Here is a 6,000-nt window from a genome sequence, read left to right as displayed (position 1 = left end):
GCTGGTGCTGAGCCTGGCAGCAAACATCCAATCCAATGCTGGCATTAGTTTAGCAAATGAGTTAAAGAGAGAACAGCACAGTGCTGAGACACAACTGCACAAATCCAACTGTTGCATGCCACGTTGAAACATTCATGAACCGGGTGGCACGGGAATATCGCTCACCATTTAGTTAATCTGGCAGATCGGACTAAATCCTAACTATGCGTAGGGTAGTGAGTATTTATGGCATGTAAATGAATGCAAAGCTGCAATCTCCCACCGCACTGGGGGAACCCTGGAATGCCGCAAACCCACCGAGTTAATTCCTTTAAAATATGACACTGATGGGAATCCGTAAAAACAGCTCCCACCTAATTATATCTCCCCACACACCACTAAATCTGCTGTGGCGGACAGCATAAAATTCCCCCCTTGGTGTTACTATACACGAATCCTTTTTTGCTGACAAAGCCAAAAAGCGTCCTTTTTGATTGGAATTAATTTCTGTTCTCACAATTTTTTCACAACTCATGGAGTGTTTATGCAACTCAAAAACATGACTTTTTAGTGACTGCAGATTAAGCTTCAACACTTCTATTCACATCAGCATTAACATAGCAATTACGTATGGTGATTATAAATTAAGCTAGGGTTTGGGATTCATTGGTTTGAACATCACCCAGAAACACACGAAAGGTTATACTTTTACCATGTAAATTAGAAATGAGGTCAATTCAACTGAAGCTCAGCAAAACTGTTTACTCCCTCACTTACTCCGTCTGCTTCATATTTTCCCAGTGTCAGCAGTTTTTGCATTACCAAAGTTAACACACATCTCGTCTTGATGACGCAGGAACAATCTTCCTGTGATTCGCAGCTGGAGAACATACCAGGAGTATAAGGTGTTGATCCTTGTGACTGGTTCTGGCCAGGTGTCCTCACCTGGCAATGTAATTTTTACAGATTTTTATGAATAAAGTATATTTTGGAAATAAAAAAAAAGAAACAGGCCATTCGGCTCACCTGGTCTATGCCAGTGTTTGTGCTCCTCATTAGACTCCTCCCACCTCTCTTCATCTCACCCTATCAGTACATCCTTCTATTTCTCTTTCCCTCATGTATTAAACAAGCTCCCCCTCACTTCTGGGGATAAGTAAACTGGGTGATTTTGCAACCCACCTGCCCGTTTTCCACCTAACTAAAATCGCCCCCCACAAAGTTAAAAATCATCAACCAGCAAAACTAAGCAGTTGGACTAGTGTCACCTCTCTTTGAAGGAAATTGGTGGCCAGAATTTCAAAAGGTGAATGTATAAAATGACACTGCTTCCGATAAATCACCTTTTTTGTGCTTTAGAAAAAGGTCATTCAATGGGTGTTCCCTGTGGCACGTATGAGAATGGCCTGGGGCACTTAGTGGCTAAATTATCCAAACTGCAAGGAATTGCTTGCAGCAAGTTCACAGCGGGCAGTGACAGATACTCAAGCAATAATTGCACCAAAAGGGATAAAAGGATCACAAGTATCGAGTCAAATTTTCTGTCGACCAGCTCATGCATTAGCTTTGTGTTATACAGTAGAATCACACAAGGGGGGTGGGGCGCAGTGGTGCAGGATTAGTGGGGAGCTGTGTCGGGACGGCTCCCTGACACATTCCCACAGCCAAGGAGGTTACCCATGGGCAGAGGTTACCCAGATCAGCTGCCCGTGCCATGGAGATGGGACACAAATTAAGCCGATTACAGACCCAATCAGGTCCAATATTGCTGACACGCCGGCATTTTTGCCGCCAGCGGAGTGGCACCCCCACTGCGAGCGGATTTCACCAACTCAATGGAGGCGATGTCCCTGCGGCAGGCTGGGGGGTGGGGGAGGTCACCAGAGCTGGAGGCTGCATGCCCCAAAGGAGGGCGCCACCGAAGGAACGGCCTCACCCGTAGCCCAAACAATACACCTAGAGGGGTTTCCCCTCCGTTTTGAGGGGCTGATGCCTTTGCCTTAATTTTAAATATGTCTCCAAAAGTGGCTCCACGTTGAGGCATCCTCATGGTCCCCGACCTTCATCAGCAGCGCCCACCTCTCCCGGTGGGGCTGCCGAGGGTCCAGAGCTGCTCGCCCTCTGATTGGGTCTACAGAATCAAGAGCCTTCCCGCCATCATTAATGCCATGGCCAGAGTGGAGGCAGATAATAAGAAGGCTGCCTCTGGGAAGATTGTAATGTCGGGTGCGCTGCCAGTGAGTGCAGTCATGGAACCCCCATATGGTCCTGATGTTGGGTCCCTGAAACTCAAGGGAAAATCCAGCCCCATGTTACAAAGCATATCAGTTCACTAATAGGATAAGCCGTTTCTTCCTGCTGGCTCATATCCAAGTCTTACTGAACTCAAGTATCTGCCAACTGAGCTCAACTACACACACTTTCAGGTGCTATTCTCATATTAGATCTACAGAGCTACATCACCAGCTTTTAACCACTAAATTGCCTTATCCATGGCAAGATGTTTCTGTCATCAACTCGCATTTATAAAACACCTTCAACGTAGTAAAACATCCCTTGACACTTCACTGGAGTAATATCAGATAAATTTTGTCACTGAGCAACACATTAGGGCAGGTGACCAAATGCTTGGTCAAAGAGGTAGGTTTAAAGAAGCACCTTAAAGGAGGAGAGGAAGAAAAAGAAAGAATTGCAGTTTTATAGCGGTTTCACAACCTCAGGGTGTCCCAAAGCACTTTTGAATTGTAGTTCCTGTTGTAATGTAGGAGAGAGGGATAGAGAGGCATAGAGAGGTAAAAAGGTTCAGGGAAGGAATTCCAGAGCTTCAGGCCTAGTCAGTTGACGGCATGGCCTCCAATGCTGGGGTAAAGGAAATCTGACAAGTGCAAAAGGCACAAAATTGGGCAAATGCATAGTTCTTGGAGGAGGTTACAGAGATAGGGAGGTGCGAGAGCACGGAGACATTTAAACATAAGGATGAGAATTTTAAATGCCAACATAGATCAGCGATGGGTGAACAGAACATGTGAGTTAGGGTATGGAGAACAGAGTTTTGAATCAGCTCGTGTAGGGTGGAGGAAGGGAGGCCAGCGACGAGAGCAATGGAATAGTCGGGCAGAGGTAGGAAAAGCGTGTTTAAAATGTAATAGATGTCAACAAATGTGACATTTAAAACACAAACAAGAAATGCTGGAAATACTCAGCATCTGTGGAGAGAGAAGCAGAGTTAACGTTTCAGGTCAGTGACCCTTCATCAGAACTAAATGTGACATTTAGTCTGATTTGTTCCCAGAATTAAATATTTCAACATAAAAGTTCATGTTTCCAGGTACTCTCAGTCAAAACATCCATGACTAAATACTGACTCATTGTGAGTGTAGGAACACAGGAATGGAGGGAGAGGAGGAGGCCATTCAGCCCATTCAATTAGATCATGGCTGATTTGTATCTTAAAATCCATCCACACACCTCAGTTCCATATTTCTTAATATCCTTCCCTAACAAAAATTTGTTAATCTCAGTTTTGAAATTTTCAATTGACCCCCAGTCTCAACAGTTTTTGGAGGAGAATGTTCTAGATTTCCACTACCCTTTGTATGAAAAAGTGCTTCCTGACATCACCCCTGAACAGCCTATCTCTAATTTTCATGGTTTTCCCCCTTGTTCTGCTCTCCACTACGAGAGAAAATAGCTTCTCTCTAATCCTTTAATCAATTCAAACCTTTCAATCAGATCACCCCTTAATATTCTATAGTCAAGGCAATACAAACCTAGTCTGTGCATCCTGTCCTCATAATCTAGCTCTTTTAACCCTGGTATCATTCTGGTGAATCTGCACCGCCTCCAAGGCCAATATACAAACATATGAATTAGGAGCAGGAGTAGGCCACTCGGCCCCTCAAGCCTGCAAATAGCACAGTGCTAGTGCCGTTGGAAGTTGCACCTGTCCAGGCAGATGGTCACCGACATTTGTGCTCTGGTCCATAATGACCTGAGGTCTTGCAGCCCCCATGGCTGTCCCCTACCTGCAGCTACCAATGTTGCCATTGACCTGAAGTTTAATGTATCTAGGTCTTTCCAGGGATCAGCAGTGAACCTGGGTGGCATCGCGCAGTCCACAGCTCGTCAGGCCATCAGGCTTTCAGAAGGCACACGAATTCATCCATTTTGACACAGATGTGTCTGCGCAGGCACTGAGGGCTTTGGGCTTTGCCACCATTGATGGATTTCCTCAGGTCCAGGGGGACATCAACTGCACCCACGTAGCCATCAACGCACTGGCACGCCAACCAGCCAATTCCTGAACAGAAAAGATTTCCACTCAGTGAATGTCGCACTGGTCTTTCACTAAAGGAAACACATCTTGCAGATTTGCGCTCTATTTCTGGGCAGCTGTCATGTGCCTTCATCCTGTGAGAGTGTCCCAGGTGCTGCACCGCTTCAGACCAACATCCAGAGTCTGTGGGTGGCTGCTGGGGGATAAGGTTTATCCTCTGAACAGGTGGCTCCTGGCACCCGTCGGGGATCCAGCCACAGATGCAGAGAGGTGCTGCAACCAAAGCCATCTACTAACTTGTACCTGCACTGCACAGATCATTGGCATCCTGAAGATGTGCTTACGTTGCCTTGACCATTTGGGTGGTGCCCTCCATACAAATCTGCCAGTCTCCCCGATTGTGGTTGTCTGCTGTGCCCTGCACAATTTGGCAAGACAATGAGGCCTGGAGCTGGATGGAGAGGAGGACCTGCAATGCTGCTGCACCTTGGAGGACGACAAATGGGGTGCTCCAGAGGCATTGAAGGAAAACCGCTGAGGGCATCCCAGATCTCATGGCTATGACGGCCATGCTGATTCAGCAATATTTCACTTGAGTGGCTCTCAGCCCTATGACAGATGAGTCTGTAACTCACCTTTCATCAGATAGAGAAATTATCCAGCAAACACACACTTCTGAATAATCCCATTGCCTCCCAAATGGATTGCAAATGGGGTCTCCACTGCCAATAATCTCCCACAACACAAACCATGACATCCATATGAGATGTTGCGTTCGTCAGTGACAACCCCTGTTCAAATGCACCCCATATTTTGGGGTTGCTAGCACCTCAGTGATGCAACTGGCCATTTGATCTGACTAAGTTAAAGAGAATTATGGACACTCAGTCTGCTCAACTTGCGTGCATGTTGATGTATACAGGGTCAGATACCCATCACCCGGGTGTCCCTTGCCACTCATCTTTCCAAACCTTATCAGATGATTGAATCGCTTTCTGTACTGTTCGCTATCAGTGCATATATTTTTCAAGCAGCTTCAGCTGCCATTTTTAGTTCTGACTTACATGAATATGCAGCCATACAAAATATATTTGTCAAATAACAAACCCATAATCGTTATTAATATTTTCCCTTAAAACAAAGTTAAGTTTACTTCTATGATATTCCAAATTCCAACACCGTTGTTTCTTTTCACGGGCCTTTCTGTATTTGGACTACCTTGACACTTCCCCTCCCTTTTAATCTTTTCTCTTACCTCTTTTTAAGTTGTGCTTTTATTTTTCCCATACATATTTCCCATTCTTTTGGCCCGCAGTTCAAATTCAGCTGCAGGTTCACCCAAATACTGGAATGTCCTCACACTTTGCACATGCTCATTCATCCAGTCCTGTTCAAACATATATCTATACATGAGATAGATGTGTAAATAAAGATATTATCTCTTGTGTGACTTGCATACAAAATAAATGAAGAAATTTGCACAGAACCAAACCTTATGAAAGTCAAACAGATCAAGAATTTGAGAACGAGAATGTGCTGAACCTGCTTATTCTCAGACAAAAATCAGTAAAACTGAAATTTGAAAATAAATAAACAGCACCTCATCTTTTGACTGAGCACTTTACAGCCTTCCGGACTCAACATTGTGTTCAACAATTTCAGACAGTAACCTCTGTCCCCGTTGTGTTTCCTTTTTCTTTGCCGTTTTTGGTTTTATTCTCATTTTTCTCTTGTTTTTGCTTTCA

Source organism: Heterodontus francisci, chromosome 7 (genome assembly GCF_036365525.1).
Source record: "Heterodontus francisci isolate sHetFra1 chromosome 7, sHetFra1.hap1, whole genome shotgun sequence".
Taxonomy (NCBI): Eukaryota; Metazoa; Chordata; class Chondrichthyes; order Heterodontiformes; family Heterodontidae; genus Heterodontus; species Heterodontus francisci.
The sequence above is the reverse complement of the archived record's forward strand: the minus strand, read 5'-3'. Positions refer to the sequence as shown.